Genomic DNA, 26,218 nt, shown 5'->3' with positions numbered 1-26,218 from the left:
CCTTCCAAAAACAGCTCCATGTCCACTACTCCACATGTGCAGAAGAAAACCCAGTCATAGAGACATATGGCAGCATGTGGTGCTTTGTCTGATTGGGGGTGGAAGGGATGAAAATCCCTCTTGTCATGTGGCCTTTCTCCATCTTCCCTCTCATGACCCACCTGGCTGGCTGCCTTTTGGTGAGACTTTGAGCCACCAAGGCAAGCTTTTTCACAATCTTGTGTTACGTGATAGACAGTGCATGTAGGTCATTTGTCTTGGGCAACATGCTCTCAGCGGCCTGCTGCATCTGATTTGCCATGTGGGTGGCTACACTTTCCATGGAGGTGGACATCATTGGAAATGCCTGAGACATCGTGGCACCAGTACTTGAGATGCACTCCTCCAATTTTTCCCTATGGATGATTTCTGCCTCTACAAATGCTGGCGGAAGCTTTCCGTGGGTCACACACACACAAAGACACTCGACACACGCACACACACCACACATTCCACACACTCGACACACACCTCACACTCGACACATGCTCGACACACACCACACACCCACACTCACACTCGACACACTCACACTCGACCACTCAACATACAACCCACTTTGTTTATACCATCCCCCCACCCTCTCTAACAGCTGACAGTGACAATACAAATGGCGGCCATCTCCAGTAGAACCCTTCAATCAACCCCCCCCCGCTGAGTGCATTTGACAGTCTTGAGGTGCTAAAACACCCATTAAATCCCCTAGTCATGCTGAAGCACTCGACGGCGTTGCTAGAATCCAGCCCAACATGATCCTCCTCTACGCCACCAATGAGGTGAAGGCAAGGACATCTGTCCCTGCAGCACCTGTCCACAGCTCTGGCACATCCGAAACAGGCCTCCAGCTCTGTATGCGCGTGCATGTCGTCAACTTAAAATGCTGGCGGAGCGGCCCCCATATTCTTAACGTAGACACCACTACTGTTTTGACCAATTTTCCCGACCTTGTCCCTCTACATGAACCAGACTCCATCTGAATCCAGAGTGTCCCAGGATCCCTCACCATCTGCATTCAACAAGGAGACCAGACGATACATCCCAGACTCTGTGGGGCCCTTATCCTTTTTCAGGAGCAGAGAGATAGACAACCTCCCCAGTGTCTCTGGGAGGGTGCCCCTTGCCAAAGAGTCCCTAAATATGGCCAGCAACAATGAACCCAAATGTTCCGAAAACGTCTTATAAAATTCCACTGGGTACCTGTGCCTCAGCACTATCTGAATCTCCTCCAAGCCTAGTGACGCCTCCAGATCCTCCCTCAATTCCTCCCTCACCTTGGGAAACTCCAAACTCCCCAGGAGCTCTGCCATTCCCCGTTAGTCCTTTGTAAGCTCCGATCGATACAACCTCTGATAAAAGGCCCTAAACACTCCATTCACCTTATCCGGGGAGGAGATCAGCCTACCCTCCACAACCCTAATCTGAACAATCTCCCTGGCTGCCTCCTCGTGCCTGAGTTGGTGAGTGAAGAGACCACTGGCCTTCTACCCATACTCATACAATGCCCCTTTCACTCGCCTAAATTGGCGCACCGCCCTGTACGTGAACAGCAGGTCAAACTGCAATTGTCGTTTTTTTCTTGCATGCCATGGGAGATATGTGAGGGTTGGGTCCCTCACATATCTACGATTTGCCAATTTCTGTCGCTCCTCTCTCACCTCCCTATCCACATTTGCTTTATACTCTATGGTCCTTCCTCCATTCACCGCCTTCAGCATCTCCCAGAAAGTTGAGGGTGAGACCATCCCGTTATTGTTCTACTCTACATACGTATGGCCCTCACACAGAACCCCAAGTCTGACAGCAGCCCAAAGTCTAACCACCACCCCCTTCGATGCCTCCGACCGACCTCCAGCACCAGGTCCACCCAATGTGGAGCATTATCATAAACAATACATTGTCCCAATTTGGGGCATAGACATTCACTAGGACCACCAACCTCCCCTCTAGTGTACCGACCACCATCACGTACCATGCCCTCTGGTCAGCCCTCACCACTTGGAACCGGACCCTCTTATTAATTAAGATCGCGCCCCCCCGGCCCTACTATCAAAACCTGAGTGAAGCACCTGGCCCACCAAAGATTTACGGACCCTAATCTGGTCCTGTACCCGCAAATGGTTCTCTTGTATAATCACCACGGAGGCTCCCAGACTCTTTAAATGTACGAAGCCCCTCGCCTTCTTTACTGGCCCTCCCAGGCCTCACACGTTCCAGGTGACTAACCTTGTCGGGAGCCTCTCACCCCCCTCGAGTCAAACATTACCACCGTGATGCGTCATACTTTCACCACCAGTTGACAATCTAGCCACCTCTAATGTAGATCCCATTCAGTACATTGTATATGCGCTGGTCGTAGAGTAATGTAGTGGTGCACTCTCCAAGTTCTCATCCTCCTGTGAGGACTGCTGAGTCTCCATAGCATATCTGCTGCCTTTCTTATAGGACTTGAAGGAGTTAAAAGTATTGACATGGGGAAATGGTTCAAACTGGTCAAAGTGTGTGTCATGACATTTCCGTTATTGGTAATATCAATTCAACATAGACTGTTAAGTGGCAACTAACAGTGTGATATCTAATGCTGTCACCAGGCCTCTGGGTCACCCCCATTGCTGATGCCTACTGTGTGTGCCAGCCTGCCAATCTCCAAAGCTGTTCAGATACCCCCTTTAATATAATAAAACATCTCAAGTCACTTCACAGAAGAATAATTCATAGAGCCACAGAACCCCCTATACCCACAATTGTGTTGTGTGGCACTACCACCATGCTAAATGGGATAAATTTTGAACAGATGTAGCAACTCAAAACTGGACATCCATGAGGCTCTGTGGGGCATTAGCAGCAGCAGAATTGTACTCAGCACAATGTGCAACCTCACAGCCTGGCATATCACCCGCTATACCTTTATCATGTAGCTGGGCTATCAACTCCAGTTCAATGAAGAGTGTAGGAGGGCATCCCAGGAGCAGCACCAGGCATACCTAAAAATGAGGTGTCAACCTGGTGGAGCTATAACCCAGGACAATTTGCATGCCAAACAGCATATGCAGCATGTGATAGAGCTAAGCAATCCCACAACCAAATAGATCAGAGCAAGACTCTGAAATTTTGCCATATACAATTATGAATACGAATGGACAAGTGAACAATTTAGCAGGAGGAGGAGGCTTGCAAATATTGGGTGAAGCATTTTCAAACATTTTCAGTCAGGAGTCTGAATGTCAATGACCCACATCTCCTCTTGTGGTCCCCAGCATCACTGATGCCAATCGTCAACCTATTCGATTCACTCCACGTGATATCAAGAAATGGTTGAAGGCAGTGGGTATTTGCAAACCTATGGACCCTGACAGCAATCTGGCAATAGTACTGAAAACTTGTGCTCCAGAATGAGCCATGCCCCTAGCAAGCTGTTCCAATAGAATGACAACACTGGCTTCTATACGGCAATGTGAAAATTAGTTATATCCTGTACTCAGAAAGCAGGACAAATCCAACCCAGCCAGTTTTTACCCAATCTGTCTCCTCTCGATTATCAGCAAGATGATGGAAGAGCTCATCTATCAACTGTTATTACACATAAATAACCTCATTGATGCTCAATTTGGAATCTTTGTCAGGGGCGCTCAGACCTCATTATAACCTCAGTTCAAACTTGGAAAAGAGAACTGAACACCAAACATCAGGAGAGAGTGACAGCCCTTGACATAAAGCAGTATTTGAATGTGTGTGGCATCAAGGAGCCCAAGCAATACCAAAATCAATGGAAATTGGGGGAAAGCCCTCTACTGGTTGGAGCCATAGCTAGCACAAAGGAAGATTATTGTTGTTGGAGGCTAATCACCTCAGCACCCGAACATTGCTACAGGAGTTCCTCAGGATAGTGTCCTAGGACCAACCATCTTCAGGTGCTTAATCAATGACCTATCTTCTTTCATAAATGGGGATGTTCACTTGTGACTGCTCAATGCTCACCATTCACCACTCCTCAGATACTGAAACAGTCTGCCAATATGTAGCAAGACCTAGACAACCTGATAAGTGACAATTAACATTCAAGCAACCATCATCTCCAGCATGACTTCCTGCATGATTTCCAAAGAGCTGGGGGAGGGTGGGAGGAAAGTGTTGACGAAGTGGGGAAGCCTTTCCACACTTTCCTCCTACTTCTCCCTCTCTGCATCTTTGTCCCATTTATTTGAATGTACCAGCCGTTACAATTATGATTTTTTAAAGTGTTTCTCAAACAAGACAACCATCACAGCTTTATAGATTTATTTAATACTGGCTGACATATAGAATTCCTGCAGTGCAGAAGGAGGCCGTTCAGTCCATCGAGTCTGCACCGTCCCTCTGACAGAGCACTCCACCTGAGCGCACTTCCCCACCCTATCCAATAACCCCTTAACCTAACCTGCACATCCCTGGACACCTGCTGGAAACCCACACAGACACGGGGAGAAAGTGCAAACTCCACACACACAGTTACCCGAGGCCGGAATTGAACCCGAGACCCTGGAGCTGTGAGGCAGCAGTGCTGACAACTCTGCAACCATGCCTTCATCACTGATGACATCCTGCAACGAACCCTGGATACAGTAATTGTAGGCTGTAGTGACCTTGATAACAACCAAGATGGTGCTGTGCCTCTAAGGAATGTGTCTGGAGGCCCGTTGCTGCACATGCCACAACTCTATCACTTCAATCTTTGATGTGAGCTAGAGGGTACTATTAGGATTGGCAAGTCCATCTTTGTACAACCTCATTTGTTGTCTATCCATTCTGTGCTCTGCTTTGAAATCTTTTTAAGTGTTTTTATTGGGTTTTCACATATTATATTTCACAGTTCATAGGTTACATATTACAAAGACTGTCCAAAAAAAGGAAAATAAGAAAGATAAATAGAAATCAGCTCATATATTTACAGGCAATTGTCTTCCCTCCCGCTGTGGCCACGTGACCCTTTAGTCAGCACACATCTGTTACAATCCCCAGGATGGCTAGAGCACATATTTACAAGTGTCTGTTTACAGTTTGGTTTAGGCTTCAGCTTGCCTTCGGACCAGTCCCCTGCAGCTTTGTCCCTTGCCCCCCCTCGTGCTCTTTGCGTGCCTTCGGGGCCCTTACCCTTCTGATTGCTGGGCACGAAGAGATCTTGGAACAAGTTACTGAACGGCTTCCACGTCCTGTGGAAGCCCTTTTCCGATCCCCGGATGGCAAATTTTATTTTCTCCAGCCTGAGAAATTCCGCCAGGTTGGATAGCCAGTCTGCAGCGGGCGTCAGGCAGGCAAAGGATAAGGCATTGGCCTCCCACCCCTTGAAGAGTTCTGATGATCTGAAACTCCGAAGACCGCCATTTTTGAGCATGGCTCCACCTTCACTCCCTCAGCCCTGGATATTGCTTCAAAGAAGGTGTTCAGTACCCAATAATTTTGGGGCAAGCCCAGAACATGTGTGTGGTTGGCCGGGCCTCCCTGGCACGTTCACATTTGTCGTCCATCTCTGGAAAGAATCCACTCATTCGGGTTCTGGTTAGGTGCGCTCAGTGCACCACCTTTAGCTGCGTTAGGCTGAGCCCTGCAGTATGGAGGTGAAGTTTGCCCTGTGTCGTGCTTCGATGCAGAGCCCTCCCCTATCTCTGCGATTAGTTCCTGCTCTCATTTTTTCCTTATCTTGTCCAGTTCTTACTAATGAGTGTCCTGGTATCTGGGGGTAGGTCGCTGCTTCCTTACGGAGGAAGTATTTAACCTGAATATATCTCGGGTCATTTCCTCTTGTTACTGGAACCTCTCCGTGAGTTCCCCCAGGTCGCTACTCTATCATCCGTGTGCGTGTCCCTAAGCGTCAGTGTCCCCTCATCCTGTCTCCTCTTTTGAAGGTGACATCCATTATTGCGGGAGTGAACCTGTGGTTGTTGCAGATGGGGGCCATTGTGGATATTTCATTTAGCCGGAGTGTTGCTTTGTTTGGTATCTCAACTGGAGCATGCCTACTACCACTGGGCTCCTTGGGTATTTGGCCACTCAGTAAGTTCTGGAAGGCCAGGCCTCCCATGTTTCTTTTCCTTTGTATGACCTTCTTTTGGATCCTCAGGTTCCCCTGCCACCTCCTCTCTCTCTCTCTCGCGCGCTCTCTCTTCCCCCCCGCCCCACTCCCATGTCGATCGGGTTGCACCTGTGACTTCCGCCATATGCTACCTGCTTCAAGAGAAGGAGGAGAAGGTTTGTGAACGTCCGTGGGTCCATGAAAATATTAAATTCCTTTGCCATGTTCGATTTTTTTTTCCTGACTTGGGGTTTGATCTGTCTGTCCATTGGTCCTGTATGCAGTTAAAGTCACCCCCCCTGATGAGTCGTTGTGTGTCTCTGTCGAGAATTCCGTTTTATTCCTGAATTCTGCTTTTCCCCAGTTAGGAGCGTACACGTTTACAAGGACTATTCGTGATCTTTGCAGGTTCCCACTAACCATGACGTACCATCCCCCTTGGTCCGTAACCATCCTCGTCGCTGTTAATGCTGTTCTCTTATTGAGCAATGTGGAAGCCCCCCTAGCCCTCGTCCCTTAGTGCGATTGGTAGGTCTGTTGCACCCAGCTCTTTCTAATGCGCAGTCGGTCCTTGTCCTCTAGGTGGGTCTCCTGGAGGAAGACTATGTTGACGCTCAGACTTTTCAGGCAAAGACTCTGGATCTTTACACCAGGCCATTAAGTCCACTGATGTTCTAGGTGACTATTCTGACAGGGGGTTTCAGTCCACCACCCCCCTCCTCCCAAGTTGGGTCAGCCATACTTGCCTCGTGGATGCGCCCCTGCATTCCGGGGTTTCTTTGGGGGCCATCCAAGTTGGCCGTGGTCACCATATTGCCATATGGCTGTGCCCCTGCACTCCGGGGTTTCGCTTTGTCCAGGGACCAACCAAGAAGGCCACCATCACTGTATATGCCATGTGGCTGTGCCCCTGCACTCCGGGGTTTCCCTTTGGTAGCCCTCCGAGGTAGATGTTTGAGGTGCCTTGTTCCACTGTCGCCATGTACGATCAGTCGTAGCCAGCCTTCTATCCTACCCCCCACACCCCCATCCTCTCGACTTTCCCCCTGGTCCTGTCCGCCTATCCCTTCCTCCTCTACCCCTCCCTATGCACTTGTGGCTCCCCCCTCAGCTTTACCCTCTGTTTCACCTCCCCATCTAGTAGTTTTCTCCCCCCGCTGCCGGGCACATATTCCTTGTTGGGAGTTGTACCGTTGCCGTCCCCTTGCTCGTACTTCCCTGTGCTAGCTCACCCTCTGGTGTGGTGCACCCTCCTCCCCGGGTCATCCCCACCTTTCACTGACCTTTGTACTCCCCCCTTTCCTCCTCATCACCCCTTTTTCTATCAACATGCTCTCACCCCCTCCTTTCTGAGACACATCGTCAGATTGAAAACGAGGTGGATCAGTCCCATGCAAATTGTGTCTCCTTTTTTTACTGATGAGTCTAAAGTTCTGGTTCACTGTTGGTGTCGTTGCCTTCCCGGCCCGTGCTTGTGTGCAATTTCGTCTGTTTCTGCCTGTGCGGTGAAGTGGCACTACCTACACTGGAAGGTCACCCAGAGTTTGATGGGGTACAGCATCCCGAACCGCACATTGTTCTTGTAAAGGGCCTTCTTGGCTGTGTTAAATTGTGCCCGCCGCTTAGCCAGGTCTTCCCCAATGCCGTGGTACACACGGATCGAGTGACCCTCCTACTTACAAGACCATGTGTGCCTTGCTTTTTTCCGGTCTTGGTACCGATGCAGTTTTGCAATGATGGCCTGCGGTTGATCCCCGGCTTTGGCCGGAGTGACCTGTGGGCTCTGTCCACGTCGGGAGCTTGGGGAAGCTTTCCCCTCCAACAAGTTTGCCTAGTATCTATGCCACATACTCCGTAAGGTTCCTGCCCTGGTTACCTCCGGTAGGCACACAATGCAGAGGTTTTGACAAAATGACCGGTTCACTTGGTCTTTGACTTTCCCCTTTAGCATCCCTTGTGATACCACCAACCTTGCCATCTCCGTCTCCAGTGAGGTGGTCCATCGCTCTGGTGGGTCGTGACCTCCTCCAGCTCTCTGATCATCGCCTCCTGTGTCTCAAGATGCCTCTGCTGTCTTTTTCAGTACTGCTTGAAGGTGGACCAGCGCCTGCGCTACTGCCACTTTCACCGTTGCCATCATTTCGAGTTTGATGGTGTCTTTGAGAACTTGGAGCTCCTGCGTTAGGAGGTCCGTGTCGCTAGATTCTCATGTATACTCACCATCGCCTCAATCTTCCTCTCCAGACTTTTACTGATTCTGCCATCTTTTTGGTTCCTCAGGTTGTTGCCTGGCATTCGTCGTTTGTTGTGGTGGTGTTGGAGGAGGGTGGGAGGGCCTTTTCCTGGGTTTACCAGTCTATTTCTGGACTAAAAGTACCTAAAGGTTTTTGTATGTCCACTGTCACCAGATATCCTGCTTTGAAATCTTAAATGCTGAGGAATTTCTCGTCAATTTAAATGACATGGCTAAAACTCTCAGCACAAAATGTACTGCCGCAAATACGCACATGCACACACAAAAATAGGTCCAAGAGCATCTTGAAATCTTAACTTGAATTCAGGAAATAACCTAGCAACCCTTAATGCCAGTTTCACGCTGGCATGAAATAGGCTGATTACAATTCTGGTGTGAAACATAGATATTTCTGGGTGCTTTCACGATAATGTATTTGGATTTAGTTATGAGATTGAAAAGAAGCTCCCAACTATTTTTGAAGGAACTTCCTATGTCCAGCTTTTGCTGTTTGGTATGTGAGTCGTCCTATATTGTATCTTCTCCAGGTTGATCTGGCTGTCTTGTAGCCCCCAGAAGTGCGGTTTGAGCTGCTGGTGACACTACAGGCAGTCCATGAAGAATAGGAAGTAATGGATGTAATTCTGGGGTAGTAGACCCCAGCGAAGGGGGTGAGGATGTCAGGGACTTAATACAATTGGATTCATGACTTTGGGCGGGGGCCTGCTTCTTCTGGGCACGGAGATCCCAAAAGGAGAATTACCCCCTGCCAAGTAAAAGCCGCCAACCTGCCTGCTTGGTGTTTACTCCTGCTGTGGGTAAATAGCAGTGGTGATGGAATGAGACACTTAAGTGACCATTAATTGGACACTTAGCTTCAAAAGGCACAGGGGCAGGCAAGCCAGTCAATGCATCCTTTAAAATGGCAAGCAGGTCAGTGACAGACAGGCAGTCCTGCATTTTATGACCTCCCACTCCCCGGCCTTCAAGTCTTCCAGTAGTGAAGTGTAAAATCCAGCCCCATAATTCCATAATCCCTGCAGCAGTTAACACATCCTTGTATTTTATTACGATCCCAGACCCCAACAGTGATTATGATACTGCACTGAAAGACTCCAGAAAGAATGATTCGCTCCAGGAATGATTGCATAAAGAAATAGGGCTTGGTTATTTTTAAAATAAACTTTATTGTAATTACAATATTAAGCTTTTTAACTTCACACCCAAAAAGAGCAGCTTAAAATATACACCTTAAACACTACAACTCAATTTTCAATTGAAATGAAATGAAATGAAAATCGCTTATTGTCACAAGTAGGCTTCAAATGAAGTTACTGTGAAAAGCCCCTAGTCGCCACATTCCGGCGTCTGTTCGGGGAGGCTGGTACGGGAATTCAACAACATGAAAAGAAACATATATCTCCCAATCTATCTTATTGTGGGAAAATTGTGGATTTAGCAGGCAGATCAGAAGGCAACTTCTCTCTCCAAACTTCCTCCACCAACTGCCTCTCTAATGCTTATAATACTTGTAGTGATTAGCATTGGCTGATAGATGGCAAGAAAAAAATACTTTAGGCAATTGTAGTGCAGAACATGAGTATTGCTGAAAAAAGAGACCGCTATTGAAGCTTTTCATCTTGCTTTCATCAGGACAGGCACAAGAATTTAAAATTTTTCAAAGGGAGCAACAATTCATACTGCATAAGAAGGTGCTAATTGGTTAGAACATTGACTCTGGTTGAAGTGTTGCATTGAGAATGCATCTGGGGGACTTCCGGTTGCGGCTATGCCTAGGTAGTTCGCACGTTCGGCAGCTCCCGCCGGGAACGGACTTTTGGGCTCTTCAGAGGGGCCGCAACGGCAATTCCTCGACGGCTTCCAGTGTGAGAAGGTGACAGCAAGGTCCCCCCGACATTATAGGGATTGGACCAGGAGTGGAACGGCTAAAAAAGTGATCCTGGTGCAGCGAAAAGTGCGAGGGAGGAAAAGCAAGATGGTGGCGGGTGAAGACCAAGCAGTATGGGCGCAGTGGTCGCAGGAGCAGCAGGAGTTTCTTAAACGCTGCTTTGAGGAGCTGAAGACAGAAATGCTGCCGCCAATGAAGGCGGCGATTGAGAAGCTTGTGGAGACCCAGAAGGCCCAAGGGGCGGTGATCCGGGAGGTGCGTCAAAAAGCTTCGGAGAACGAGGACGAGATCTTGGGCCTGGCGGTGAAGGTGGAGGCGCACGAGGCGCTGCACAAGAGGTGGGCGGAAAAATTTGAGGAGCTGGAGAATAGGTCGAGGAGGAAGAATCTTCGGATTCTGGGTCTCCCTGAAGGAGTGCAGGGGCCCAATGCCGGGGCATATATGAGCACGATGCTCAATTCGCTGATGGGCGCGGGAGCTTTCCCGTGGCCCCTGGAGCTGGATGGGGCTCATCGGGTCCTGGCAAGGAGACCCAAAGCCAACGAGCCGCCAAGGGCTGTAGTGGTGAGGTTCCACCGCTTTGTGGACAAAGAGTGTGTCCTGAGATGGGCCAAAAAAGAGCGGAGCAGCAGGTGGGAGAACACGGAGATCCGAATTTATCAGGACTGAAGTGCGGAGGTGGCTAAGAAGAGGGCTGGTTTTAACCGGGCGAAGGTGGTGCTCCATCGGAAGGGGGTGAAGTTCGGGATGCTGCAGCCAGCGCGATTGTGGGTCACGTTCCAAGATCGGCACCACTATTTTGAAGCGCCTGATGAGGCATGGAACTTTATACAGACTGAAAAGTTGGACTCAAATTGAGGGTTTGTTGTGGGGGATGTTTACTGTGTTTGGGGAATGTTCTTTTTGTGTGAGTGCTGGGTGGGGATGGGTGAATGGATTTGATGTGGGGGCTGTGGGAGAGTGTGGGCGTCGGTGTTGGAGGGGCAGGGCCCCACAGAGGAAGAGGGGGGGTGGAGGCCCGGGGATGAGGAGTTGGGGTAAGGCCACAAAAAGGAGCTGTGCCAGAGGGGGCAGGGCTGGCTCAGGAAAGGGCGGGCTTTTTCCCGCGTTAGGGAAGGGCGGGGGGGGGGGGGGGAGGGTGGTGCTGGAGAGGAGTGCACACTGACTGCCAAGGGGTGGAGGGATTCTCACACTGGGGGGTCGATGGAATGGTGGGATAGGCCGGGGTCAGCAGCAGTCAGCTGACTTATGGGAGTGTCATGGGGGGAGCAAAATGGCTAGATGAGGTTCTAGCGGGGGAGGGGTGGAACTGGGTTGGTGCTGCATTGGCCAAAAGGGAGTTGGAAGTAGGAGAGTTAGTCGGGGCGGGGGTCCGCCGCATGGGGGACTGGAGGGTGCGGGAGGCGCGGGCACGTGGCTGGCCTAGAAACGGAGATGGCTAGTCGGCAGGGGGGTGGGTGGGGCGAGTAGCCCCCCGATCCGGCTGATAACTTGGAATGTGAGGGGCCTGAACGGGACGGTCAAGAGGGCTCGGGTGTTCGCGCACTTAAAGGGACTGAAGGCAGACGTGGTTATTCTCCAGGAGACGCATTTGAAGGTGGTAGATCAGGTTAGGCTGAGAAAGGGATGGGTAGGGCAGGTCTTTCATTCAGGGCTGGATGCGAAGAACAGAGGGGTTGCAATTCTGGTGGGGAAGCGGGTGTCGTTCGAGGCACTGAATATTGTAGTGGATAATGGAGGTCAATATGTGATGGTGAGTGGTAGGTTGCGGGGGGGTGCGGGTGGTACTGGTGAACGTATATGCCCCGAATTGGGATGATGCCGGATTTATGAAACGCATGCTGGGTCGGATTCCGGATCTGGAGGTAGGAAGCTTGATAATGGGGGGGGACTTCAACACGGTGCTGGACCCAGCACTGGACAGTTCTAGGTCCAGGACGGGTAAGAGGCCGGCTGCGGCCAAGGTGCTCAGGGTGTTTATGGACCAGATCAGGGGAGTGGATCCGCTGGCCAGGGAATTTTCCTTCTTTTCCCACATCCATAGAGCCTACTCCCGGATAGATTTTTTCATTTTGAGTAGGGCACTAATCCCGAAAGTGGAGGGAACGGAATATTCGGCCATAGCCATCTCGGATCACGCCCCGCATTGGGTGGAGCTGGAGTTGGGGGAGGAGAGGGACCAGCGCCCGCTGTGGCCCCTCGATATGGGACTGTTGGCGGATGAGGGAGTGTGCGGGCGGGTGCGGAGGTGTATTGAAAGATATTTGGAGGCCAACGACAACGGGGAGGTGCAGGTGGGGGTAGTCTGGGAGGCGTTGAAGGCGGTGGTCAGGGAAGAGCTAAGCTCCATTAGGGCCCACAGGGAGAAGAGAGCGGGGAGGGAGAGGTTGGTGGGGGAGATTCTAAGGGTAGACAGGAGGTATGTAGAGGCCCCCCGAGGAGGGGCTACTTAGGGAGCGACGGAACCTCCAGACGGAATTTGACCTGTTGACCACGGGGAAAACAGAGGCACAGTGGAGGAAAGCGCAGGGGGCGATGTATGAGTATGGGGAGAAGGCGAGTCGGGTGCTGGCACATCAGCTTCGTAAGAGGGAGGCAGCGAGGGAGATTGGTGGAGTTTAGGATAGAGGGGGGAATACGGTGCGGAGTGCGGTGAGAATAAACAAGGTATTTAGGGACTTCGATGGGATCTGTACAGGTCTGAGCCCCCAGCGGGGGAGGAGGGGATGCGACAATTCCTAGATCAGCTGAGGTTCCCGAGGGTGGAGGAGGTGGCTGGTTTGGGGGCGCCGATTGGGCTGGAGGAGCTGGTTAAATGATTGGGGAGCATGCAGGCGGGGAAGGCCCCGGGGCAGTATGGGTTCCCGGTTGAATTCTACAGGAAATACATGGACCTGCTGGGCCCGTTGCTAGTGAAGACTTTTAATAAGGCGAGGGAGGGGGGGACCTTGCCCCTGACAATGTCCAGGGCGCTGATTTCTTTGATCTTGAAGCGGGACAAGGATCCATTGCAATGTGGGTCGTATAGACCGTTGCTGGCGAAGGTGCTGGCTACGAGAATTGAGGACTGTGTCCTGGGGGTGATTCATGAGGACCAGACGGAATTTGTGAAGGGTAGGCAGCTAAACACAAATGTGCGGAGGCTCCTCAATGTGATTATGATGCCCTCGGTGGAGGGGGAAGCGGAGGTAGTGGCAGCTATGGACGCGGAGAAGGCCTTTGATTGGGTCGAGTGGGAGTATCTTTGGGAAGTGTTGCGGAGGTTTGGGTTCGGGGCGGGGTTCATCAGTTGGGTCAGGCTGCTATATAGAGCCCCAGTGGCGAGTGTGGCTACGAACCAGCGGAGGTCGGAGTACTTTCGGCTGTACCGGGGGACGAGGCAGGGGTGCCCCTTATCCCCATTGTTGTTTGCACTGGCAATTGAGCTGTTGGCCATGGCACTGAGGGAGTCCAGGAAATGGAGGGGACTGGTCCGGGGTGTCGTTGTATGCCGACGACCTGTTGTTGTATGTGGCGGATCCAGTGGAGGGGATGGCGGAGGTCATGCGGATCCTTCGGGAGTTTGGGAACTTTTCGGGGTATAAACTCAACGTAGGGAAGAGTGAGCTATTTGTGGTGAATTCAGGGGACCAGGGAAGGGGGATAGACGAGCTACCGCTGAAGAGGGCGGAAAGGAGCTTTCGGTACCTAGGGATCCAAGTAGCTAGGAGTTGGGGGGCCCTGCACAAGCTCGATTTGACGCGGTTGGTGGAGCAGATGGAGGAGGATTTTAAAAGATGGGATCTGCTGCCATTCTCACTAGCGGGTAGGGTGCAGTTGGTCAAAATGATGGTCCTCCCGAGGTTTCTCTTTGTGTTCCAGTGCCTTCCCATTTTGATCCCCAAGGACTTTTTCAAACGGGTAAGTAGGAGCATTATGGGATTTGTGTGGGCGAATAAGACCCCGAGGGTGAAGAGGGTGTTTCTGGAGCGTAGCAGGCACAAGGGGGGCTGGCGCTGCCAAATTTGTGTGGCTATTATTGGGCAGCCAATGCGGCGATGATCCGTAAGTGGGTAATGGAGGGAGAGGGGGCGGCATGGAAGAGGCTAGAGATGGCGTCCTGTGTGGCGGTGACGCTGAAGATCTGGGGGCAGTGGAGGTGACACAGGGGCGAGGTGGGAGCCTCGGTTTGGTCCCTGATTCGGAAGAATCATCGGTTCGTCCCGGGAAGGATGGATGGGGGGGTTTTAGAGCTGGCATCGGGTAGGGATTAGAAGAATGGGGGACCTGTTCATCGATGGGACGTTTGCGAGCCTAGGGGAGCTGGAGGAGATTTCATAGAATTTCATAGAATTTACAGTGCAGAAGGAGACCATTCGGCCCACCGAGTCTGCACCGGCTCTTAGCAAGAGCACCCCACCCAAGTTCCATACCTCCACCCTATCCCCATAACCCAGTAACCCCACCCAACACTAAGGGCAATTTTGGACACTGGGCAATTTAGCATGGCCAATCCACCTAACCCGCACATCTTTGGACTGTGGGAGGAAACCGGAGCACCCGGAGGAAACCCACGCACACACGTGGAGAATATGCAGACTCCGCACAGATAGTGACCCAAGCCGGGAATCAAACCTGGGACCCTGGAGCTGTGAAGCAATTGTGCTATCCACAATGCTACCGTGCTGCCCACACGTTTGGGCTACCCCCCGGGAAACGCTTTCAGGTACATTCAAGTGAGGGTGTTGGTGAGGCGGTAGGTGAGGGAATTCCCGCTGCTTCCAGCACATGGGATTCAGGACAGGGTGATTTTGGGTGTATGGGTTGCAGAAGGCAAGGTTTCAGCGATTTACCAGGAGCTGAAGGAAGAGGCGGAGGGCTCGGTGGAGGAGTTAAAGGGTAAGTGGGAGGAGGAGCTTGGGGAGGAGATAGATGAGGGTCTGTGGACTGATGCCCTGAGTAGGGTTAATTCTTCCTCCTCTTGCGCCAGGCTCAGCCTAATACAGTTCAAAGTTACTCACAGAGCGCATATGACAGGGGCGAGGTTGAGTAGGTTCTTTGGGGTGGAGGACAGATGTGGGAGCTGCTCGGGGAGCCAGGCAAATCACGTCCATATGTTCTGGTCGTGCCTGGCGCTGGAGGGGTTTTGCGAGGACTATGTCCAAGGTGGTGAACGCCCGGGTCAAGCCGAGCTGGGGATTGGCATTATTTGGGGTATCGGACGAGCCAGGAGTGCAGGAGGCGAAAGAGGCTGGTGTTCTGGCCTTTGCGTCCCTGGTATCCCGGCAGAGGATTTTGCTACTATGGAAAGATGCAATCCCCCTAGTGAGGAAGCTTGGATCAATGACATGGCAGGGTTCATCAAGCTGGGGAGGACAAAGTATGCCTTGCGAGGGTCTGTGCAGGGGTTCCTCAGGCGGTGGCAACCGTTCCTAGACTATCTCGCGGAGCGTTAGGAGGAGGTCAGCAGCAGTCCAAGGGCGGGGGGGGGGGGTGGCGTTTGGGTGAAGGTGTTTTTTTTTTTTTCCCTATTTGTGTTTTTAAATGATATATGGGGGGTTATTGTATATGGGGAAATCCAATGTACAATTTCTGATTGTTGTGTTCTTGTTTCTTTCTTTTTGTTGGGGGGAGGGTTTTGTTGAAAATTTGTTGAAAAATCTGAATAAATATATTTTTTTAAAAAAGAGAATGCATCCGGGTATGATTGTCCCCCAAGCGTTTTGATTCTAAAAAGGTGTAATGCGTGGACAATGCTCCTTTTGCATACAGAGTACAGGTACTATATGTAGCTTCTGGCAATTGCAAGTTTTACTGCATTACTTACATTGCGAGCTTTACTGAATAATAAATTAATTGTTTTGTGTAATTCTTAGCACAGTAAGGATTGTTCGTGCTGTCCAATTGTGGAATCACCTCTAATGTTATACGTTATGTTCTGAGTATTGTAAGCATGGGCTGGTTGACTATGGTCAGTACTCTGCCTATTGCAAACAGTCAAAGGGATGTGCTGTTCGATACAATCTACTAGACGTTAGTACGTGTGATCTGCATACCTGAAATCACACCACTGAAATTCATAGACCACATTACTTATTTGTGTGGTAGGCAGTACATAGTTTTGGCTTGACAGCAGCAGCCTGTTCGTGGAAAGCATTGGTAGTGTGAAATGGCTAGTAGTTCATTCCGTTGCTCATATTTTTCAGGTACCTTATTCTTTCAGGGTAATTTACAATAGACGTGGCACTTTTCAGGTCTGAAAGTGGTGGCATTAGGCTCATCTATGAGTATGTGCAATACACAGTGAGCAATGATCTGATCAGAGTAGCCATTATCCCCAGAAAAGATTTATGCCCTATTTTGGCGTCAAGCTTGGATTGATTTGGGCCCTCTTTACAAGATTGCCAAGAGGCCAATCTTACAGCGTGCAGAGCTGTGGGTATAATATGTATATTGACCAGTGAAGGTCAAAAATAATTGTTTAATAATTGTTAATTATTAATAAAAATAATTTAGGCATTTTCACTCACTAGAATATTATTGCGTGCAGGGTTAATAAGCAAGGAAGGTGGCTAATCTGTTGCCATTAATTTGTTTGGATTAAGGCAATGTATCTCATCCTCTATCTTTTATTCTCTCTAATGCCCCATGGGTACTGAGTGAAATGGAATTGAAAGATCACAAAATAGTTGCAAGAAGGCATATCCATCTTTTTTTTAAATGTTTGTGTTAAAGTTTTTCATTTTATACAATACAAAATAAACAAATCTGTGTAGACCAGATACAATTTACAAAAGCCCAACATTGGAAATAACCCCCCAAAACCCCAACTCTTTAACTACCGCCACCCTTCCTTTTTTTGTTATTTTGAAATATTTTTATTGGACTACATAGTTTACAAAAGGTGATTGTCATGTATTTACCTATGGAGAGTTCTTTCCCCCTTCCCCTCTTACTCCACACCCCACCTTGTTTTAGGTGTTCCTTTGGGGTCTTGGTTCTATTTTGCTTTATTTTCTTCTGCCCACCCCAGCAGGGCTCAAGGTCTGCAGGTTGGTATGAACTTTTATGCCCGTCTGGGGGGTGATGAGGGGGAGGTGGTGGGGGTGGGGAGGATGAGGAAGGGGGGGGGCCTCTCTCCGTTCCAGCGGTAAGGGCTCGTCTAGCATCCAGTTTGTCCTGGGGCCCTTGGTCGCTGCCGGAGGACCCTGTCTTTGTGGCCTTGCTCTTGGCCCCCCATTATGTCTATTCAGGCTGTTCCCAACCCCCTCCTCTCTCCCAGTCCTCTCCTCCACCACCCTTTTCCTCTCTCTTCCTTTTTCCTGGTATCTTGTTGCCTCCTGTGTGGCCCCTCCCTCCCCTCATCCTATTGGCTGTTAGCTTCAGACATTCCTGGAACAACTTGAAAGTGAACCCACGGAAAGCAACGGGCCCCGATGGAGTCCCCGGGCGAGCACTCAGCCTGCGCTGACCAGTTGGCGAGTGTATTTGCAGATACCTTCAACATCTCACTTCTCCGCTCCGAGGTCCCCACCTGCTACAAGACCTCCATAATACCCGTACCAAAGAAGAACAAGGTAGCGTGCCTCAACGACTACCGACCGGTGGTCCTGACGTCTGTTATCATGAAATGCTTCAAGCGGCTATGTAAAGAGACGGATCAACGCCAGCCTCCCAGACAGTCAAGATCCATTGCAGTTCGCCTATCGCTGCAACCGATCCACAGCAGATGCTATCTCTCTGGCCCTACAATCAACACTCCAACATCTTGACAACAAGGACACTTACGTCAGACTGCTGTTCATAGACTACAGATCTGCCTTCAACACCATTATCCCGACAAGACGAAAACCAAACTCTGCAATCTTGGACTTGACCCCTCCTGTGCAGCTGGATCCTTGACTTCCTCCCCAAAGACTGTAATCTGTCAGGATAGGTAACAGCACCTCCTCCACAATATTCCTCTCAACACCAGGGCCCCACAAGGATGTGTGCTCAGTCCTCTATGTACTCCCTATCTGCACAGACTGTGTGGCAAGATGTAACTCCAATTCATAGAATTCATAGAGTGGGATGTAAATGGGCTGGAGGAGTTGCGCTACTGGTTAAGGAGAATATCACAGCTGTACTGCGGGAGCACACCTCAGAGGGCAGCGAGGCTATATGGGTAGAGATCAGGAATAAGAAGGGTGCAGTCACAATGTTGGGGGTTTACTACAGGCCTCCCAACAGCCAGCGGGAGATAGAGGAACAGATAGGTGGACAGATTTTGGAAAGGAGTAAAAGCAACAGGGTTGTTGTGATGGGAGACTTTAATTTCCCCAATATTGACTGGGACTCACTTAGTGCTCGGGGTTGGACAGGGCTGAGTTTGTAAGGAGCATCCAGGAGGGCTTCTTAAAACAATATGTAGATAGTCCAACGAGGGAAGGGGCTGTACTTGGGAATGTGCCCGGCCAGGTGGTAGATGTTTCAGTAGGGGAGCATTTCGGGAAAAGTGACCACAATTCAGTAAGTTATAAAGTGCTGATGGACAAGGATAATAAGAACATAAGAACATAAGAACTAGGAGCAGGAGTAGGCCATCTGGCCCCTTGAGCCTGCTCCACCATTCAATGAGATCATGGCTGATCTTTTGTGGACTCAGCTCCACTTTCCGGCCCGAACACCATAACCCTTAATCCCTTTATTCTTCAAAAAACTATCTATCTTTATCTTAAAAACATTTAATGAATGAGCCTCTACTGCTTCACTGGGCAAGGAATTCCATAGATTCACAACCCTTTGGGTGAAGAAGTTCCTCCTAAACTCAGTCCTAAATCTACTTCCCCTTATTTTGAGGCTATGCCCCCTAGTTCTGCTTTCACCCGCCAGTGGAAACAACCTGCCCGCATCTATCCCCTTCATAATCTTATATGTTTCTATAAGATCCCCCCTCATCCTTCTAAATTCCAACGAGTACAGTCCCAGTCTACTCAACCTCGCCTCGTAATCCAACCGCTTCAGCTCTGGGATTAACCTAGTGAATCTCCTCTGCACACCCTCCAGTGCCAGTACGTCCTTTCTCAAGTAAGGAGACCAAAACTGAACACAATAATCCAGGTGTGGCCTCACTAACACCTTATACAATTGCAGCAGAACCTCCCTAGTCTTAAACTCCATCCCTCTAGCAATGAAGGACAAAATTCCATTTGCCTTCTTAATCACCTGTTGCACCTGAAAACCAACTTGCACTAGCACACCCAGGTCTCTCTGCACAGCAGCATGTTTTAATATTTTATCATTTAAATAATAATCCCTTTTGCTGTTATTCCTACCAAAATGGATAACATCACATTTGTCAACATCGTATTCCATCTGCCAGACCCTAGCCCATTCTCTTAGCCTATCCAAATCCCTCTGCATACTTCCAGTATCCGCTGCACTTTTTGCTTTACCACTTATCTTAGTGTCGTCTGCAAACCTGGACACATTGCCCTTGGTCCCCAACTGCAAATCATCTATGTAAATTGTGAACAGTTGTGGGCACAACACTGATCCCTGAGGGACACCACTAGCTACTGATTGCCAACCAGAGAAACACCCATTAATCCCCATTCTTTGCTTTCTATTAATTAACCAATCCTCTATCCATGCTACAACTTTCCCCTTAATGCCACGCATCTTTATCTTATGCAACAACCTTTTGTGTGGCACCTTGTCAAAGGCTTTCTGGAAATCCAGATATACCACATCCATTGGCTCCCCGTTATCTACCGCACTGTTAATGTCCTCAAAAAATTCCACTAAATTAGTTAAGCACGACCTGCCCTTTATGAACCCATGCTGCGTCTGTCCAATGGACAATTTCCATCCAGATGCCTCGCTTTTTCTTCCTTGATGATAGATTCCAGCATCTTCCCTACTACCGAAGTTAAGCTCACTGGCCTATAATTACCCGCTTTCTGCCTACCTCCTTTTTTAAACAGTGGTGTCACGTTTGCTAATTTCCAATCCGCTGGGACCACCCCAGAGTCTAGTGAATTTTGGTAAATTATCACTAGTGCATTTGCAATTTCCCTAGCCATCTCTTTTAGCACTCTGGGATGCATTCCATCAGGTCCAGGAGACTTGTCTACCTTTAGCCCCATTAGCTTGCCCATCACTACCTCCTTGATGATCACAATCCTCTCAAGGTCCTCACCTGACATAGCCTCATTTCCATCAGTCACTGGCATGTTATTTGTGTCTTCCACTGTGAATGTATTTGTAGAAACTTTTACTATCTGTTTTTATATTCTGAGCAACTTTACTCTCATAATCTATCTTACTCTTCTTTATAGCTTTTTTAGTAGCTTTCTGTTGCCCCCTCAAGATTTCCCAGTTCTCTAGTCTCCCAACTGATCTTTGCTACTTTGTATGTTTTTTCCTTCAATTTGATACTCTCCCTTATTTCCTCAGATATCCACGGTCGATTTTCCCTCTTTTTACCGCCCTTCCTTTTTGTTGGTATAAACCTTTGCTGAGCACTGTGAAAAATCACTTGGAAGGTTCTCCACTGTTTCTCAACTGTTTCACTATAAAGTCTTTGCTCCCAGTCTACCTTAGCTAGTTCTTCTCTCATCCCATTGTAATCTCCTTTGTTTAAGCACAAAACTCTAGTGCTTGATTTTACCTTCTCACCCTCCATCTGTATTTTAAATTCCCCCATATTGTGATCGCTCCTTCCGAGAGGATCCCTAACTATGAGATCCTGAATCAATCCTGTCTCATTACACAGGACCAGATCTAGGACCGCTTGTTCCCTCGTAGGTTCCATTACATACTGTTCTAGGAAACTATCGCGGATACATTCTATAAACTCCTCCTCAAGGCTGCCTTGACCGACCTGGTTAAACCAATCGACATGTAGATTAAAATCCCCCATGATAACTGCTGTACCATTTCTACATGCATCTGTTATTTCTTTGTTTATTGCCTGCCCTACCATAATGTTACTATTTGGTGGCCTATAGATTACTCCTATCAGTAAGAGTGGTCCGAGGGTGCTAAATTGGGGGAAGGCTAATTATAACAATATTAGGTGGGAAGTGAAGAACCTAGATTGGGGGTGGATGTTTGAGGGTAAATCAACATCTGACTTGTGGGAGGCTTTCAAATGTCAGTTGAAAGGAATTCAGGACCGGCATGTTCCTGTGAGGAAGAAGGATAAATATGGCAAATTTCAGGAACCTTGGATAATGAGAGATAGCCTCGTCAAAAAGAAAAAGGAGACATTTGTTAGGGCTAGAAGACTGTGAACAGACGAAGCCTGTGTGGAATATAAGGAAAGTAGGAAGGAACTTAAGCAAGGAGTCAGAAGGGCTAAAAGGGGCCACTGTCATTGCCAAATAGGGTTAAGGAAAATCCAAGGTTTTTTACACATACACAAAAATCAAGAGGGTAGCCAGGGAAAGGGTTGGCCCACTGAAGGACAGGAGAGGGAATCTGTGTGTGGAGCCAGAGGATATGGGCGAGGTACTAAATGAATACTTTGCACCAGTATTCACCAAAGCGAAGGAATTGGTGGTTGTTGAGTATGGAGAAGGGTGTGTAGATAGTCTGGCCACATTGAGATCCAAAAAGACGAGCTGTTGGGCGTCTTGAAAGATATTAAGGTGAATAAATCCCCAGGGCCTGATGGGATCTACCCCAGAATGCTGAAGGAGGCAAGAGAGGAAATTGCTGAGGCTTTGACAGAAATCTTTGGATCCTCACTGACTTCAGGTGATGGCCCGGAGGACTGGAGAATAGCCAATGTTGTTTCTTTGTTTAAGAAGGGTAGCAAGGATAATCCAGGGAACTGGAATCCGGTGAGCCTTACGTCAGTGGTAGGGAAATTACTGGAGACAATTCTTCGAAACAGGATCTACTCCCATTTGGAAGCAAGTGGACGTATTGGCGAGAGGCAGCACGGTTTTGTGAAGGGGAGGTCGTGTCTCACTAACTTGATAGAGTTTTTCGAGGAGGTCACAAAGATGATTGATGCAGGTCGGGCAGTGGATGTTCTCTATATAGACTTCAGTAAGGCCTTTGACAAGGTCCCTCATGGCAGACTGGTACAAAAGCTGAAGTCACACGGGATCAGAGGTGAGCTGGCAAGATGGATACAGAACTGGCTTGGTCATAGAAGGCAGCGAGTAGCAATGGAAGGGTGCTTTTCTGATTGGAGGGCTGTGACTAGTGGTGTTCCACAGGGATCAGTGCTGGGACCTTTGCTGTTTGTAGTATATATAAATGATTTGGAGGAAAATGTAGCTGGTCTAATTAGTAAGTTTGCGGGCAACACAAAGATTGGTGGAATTGCGGATAGCGATGAGGACTGTCAGAGGATACAACAGGATTTAGATCTTTTGGAGAATTGGGTGGAGAGATGGCAGATGGAGTTTAATCTGGACAAATGTGAGGTAATGCATTTTGGAAGGTCTAACGCAGGTTAGGGAATATACAGTGAATGATAGAATCTTCAAGAGTATTGACAGTCAGAGAGATCTAGGTGTACAGGTCCACAGGTCACTGAAAGGGGCAACACAGGTGGAGAAGGTAGTCAAGAGGACATACGGCATGCTTGCCTTCATTGGCCGGGGCATTGAGTATAAAAATTGTTCAGTCATGTTGCAGCTGTATAGAACCTTTGTTAGGCCACACTTGGAGTATAGTGTTCAATTCTGGTCGCCACACTACCAGAAAGATGTGGAGGTTTCAGAGAGGGTGCAGAAGAGATTTACCAGGATGTTGCCCTGCATGGAGGGCATTAGCCATGAGGAGAGGTTGAATAAACTTGATTTGTTCTCACTGGAATGAAGGAGGTTGAGGGGCGACCTGATAGAGGTCTACAAAATTATGAGGGGCATAGACACAGTGGATAGTCAGAGACTTTCTCCCAGGGTAGAGGGGTCAATTACTCGGGAGCATAGGTTTAAGGTGCAAGGGGCAAGGTTTAGAGGCGATGTACGAGGCAAGTTTTTTCCACAGAGGGTAGTGGGTGTCTGGAACTCGCTGCTGGAGGAGGTGGTGGAAGCAGGGACGATAATGACGTTTAAGGGCATCTTGACAAATACATGAATAGGATGGGAATAGAGGGATACGGACCTCGGAAGTGTAGAAGATTTTAGTTTAGACTGGCAGCAAGGTCGGCGCAGGCTTTGAAGACCGAAGGGCCTGTTCCTGTGCTGCACTTTTCTTTGTTTTTTGTTGTCCTTTGAATTTACAGTGCAGAAGGAGGCCATATGTCCCATCGAGTCTGCAATGGCTCTTGGAAAGAGCACCCTACTTAAGCCCATGCTTCCAACTTATCCCCATAACCCAGTAACCCCACCTAACCTTTTTGGACACTAAGGGCAATTTATCCTTGCCAATCCACCTAACTAGCACATCTTTGGACTGTGGGAGGAAACCGGAGCACCCGGAGAAAACCGGAGAAAAATTTGATCCATAAGTTCGCAGATGATATGACTGTGGTGGGCTGTATCTCAAACACGACGAATCAGACTACAGAAGGGAGATAGATCACTTGGTTGCATGGTGTACTGAAAACAACCTCTCTCAAAATGTCGGCAAGACCAAGGAACTGATCATCACCTTCAGGAAGCGTAGCACGACACACATCCCCGTCTGCACCAATGGCTTCGAAGTGGAGATGGTCGACAACTTTAAGTTCCTGGAGGTCACCATCACCAATAGTCTGTCGTGGTCCACTCACGTTGATGCAACAGTCAAGAAAGCCCAACAACGTCGCTACATCCTACGGAAGCGAAAGAAATTTGGCATGTCTGCAATGACTCTCACAAACATCTACAGATGTGCCGTAGAGAGCATCCTATCCGGCTGCATCACATCTTGGTATGGCAACTGCTCGGCCCAAGATTGCAAGAAACTGCAGTGTGTGGTGAACTCAGCCCAACGCATCACACAGCTTGCCACCCTCCCATTGATTCGGTCTATACCCTCCGCTGCCTCAGGCAGGCAGACAGCATTGTCAGAGACCCCTCCCACCCAGGCTTTGTCCTCTTCCAAACCCTTCCATCAGGCAGAAGGTACAGAAGTCTGAAGACCCACACATCCAGACATAGGAACAGCTTCTTCCCCACAGTTACTAGACTCCTCAACGACTCTTCCTCGGATTGATCTGTTCCCTGTAAGAACACTATTCACGACACCCTACGTAGCTCTTGCTCATGTGTTGCTTGTTGGCCCTTGTTCCGTATTGTAACAAATCACTATTTGTTGATGTACTATTTGTCAATCTACCATTTGCCAATGTACTCTGTCAATTATTCTTTTGTTTACTAAGTACGCACTGTATACATTCCCTTGGCTGCAGAAAATACTTTTCACTGTACTTCTGTACATGTGACAATAAATATCAATCAATCAATCAATCAGTTTGTGAATGGCCTCCACGTTTTGTGGAAGGCCTCCGCTGATCCTCGGATGGCGAATTTGATTTTCTCCAGGTGACAAATTCCGACAGGTCTGCCAGCCAGTCTGCAGCTGTGGGTGCTGCTGCTGATCGACAGTGTAGCAGGATTCTTCAGCGGGTAATTAGGGAAACAAAGGCGAGAGCGTCAGCCACCTTCCCCATAAATAGTTCTGGCGGTCCAATAATCCAAAGATTCCACTTTCGGGCTTTGCTCCACCCCCACAACTTTGGACATTGCTTCAAAGAAGGCTGTCCAGAACCCGACAAGTCTGGGGCAAGCCCAGAACATGTGTGTGTGGTTGGCCGGGCCACCCCGGTACCGTTCACATTTGTCCTCTACCTTGGGAAGAACTTGTTCATTTGGGTACTTGTTAGGTGCGCTCTGTTCGCCACTTTCAATTGCATGAGTCTTAGCCTTGCGCAGGTGGAGGTGGAGTTGGCCCTGTTTAGTTATTCACTCCAGAGTCTCCACCCCATTTCTATCTCTAGTTCTTCCTCACACTTTTCCCGTGTTTCGTCCAGCGGGTAGCGTGCCCTTTCTAATAGTTGTCCATGCAGGTCCCTGCAGTTCCCTCCTCCCAGATTGGCGGCGTCCAGTAGTTATTCCAACATTGTGTATCTCTGGGTCCATGGGTATGTTGTCATCCACCTTGCAGAGGATGTTTTTTACCTGTAGGTGTCACTGTTCATTTTCATTGGTTAATTATTGTTTTTCTGTCATTTCCTCTAAGGTCGCTAGCCTGTCCTCTGTGTAGAAGATTCTAACAGTCAGCGTCTTCCCCGTCCTGTCTCCACCTCCTAAAGGTGGCGTCTAGCATGGTTGGCACGAACCTGTGGTTGCCGCAGATGGGGGCGATAGTGGGCATTTTGGTTAGGCCGAAGTGGTGTCTCATTTGATTCCAGGTTCGGAGTGTGGCTACCACCACTGGGCTTGTTGACTGTTTCGTTGGCGAGGATGGGAGTGTTGCTGTGGCGAGGACTCAAGAGGATTGTCCCTGTACAGGAGCTCTCCTCCATCCTCACATATTCCATTTCCAATTCTTTCACCCATCTCTTCGCTCTTTCTGTCGTGGCTGCCCAGTGGTACTATTGTCAGTTTGGGAGGGTCAGGCCTCCCTTGTTTCTTTTTCTTTTTATGCCCTTTTTAGGGATCCTTGGGTTCTTGGGTAAATCCATCCTAATTCTGACAGCAGCATTTTGCTCTTCCATTGATGTCACTAAATGATGATGGCAAACCTGACCTTCATGGCTCAGTGAGTACATGCACAGTGTGATGAAACATCACTATACCAACAATGAGTCCAAATATAATCAAATAATTATTAATCAAAAGTCAATCAAAAATTTTAGACTGTTAAAGCAGCATACGAGCATCATTTTGTAAAATAAATTTAGAGTACCCAATTATTTATTTTTTTCCAATTAAGGGGCAATTTAGCGTGGCCAATCCACCTAACCTGCACATCTTTAGGTTGTGGGAGTGAAACTCACACAGACACGGGGAGAATGTGCAAACTCCACACAGTGACCCAGGGACAGGATCGAACCAGTGTGCTCAGCGCCGTAGGTAGC

The 26,218-nt window shown here is 49.0% G+C and overlaps 1 protein-coding gene across 1 annotated transcript in view; it reads left to right on the top strand.

The window, feature by feature from the left end:
• The window catches only part of dagla (diacylglycerol lipase, alpha), a 533,527-nt gene that overhangs the window by 367,283 nt on the left and 140,026 nt on the right, over positions 1-26,218 (top strand). The gene's annotated exons all lie outside the window — the stretch shown is intronic.

This window comes from Scyliorhinus torazame, chromosome 10 (genome assembly GCF_047496885.1).
Source record: "Scyliorhinus torazame isolate Kashiwa2021f chromosome 10, sScyTor2.1, whole genome shotgun sequence".
Taxonomy (NCBI): Eukaryota; Metazoa; Chordata; class Chondrichthyes; order Carcharhiniformes; family Scyliorhinidae; genus Scyliorhinus; species Scyliorhinus torazame.
This window is presented reverse-complemented; position numbering and strand designations above follow the sequence as displayed.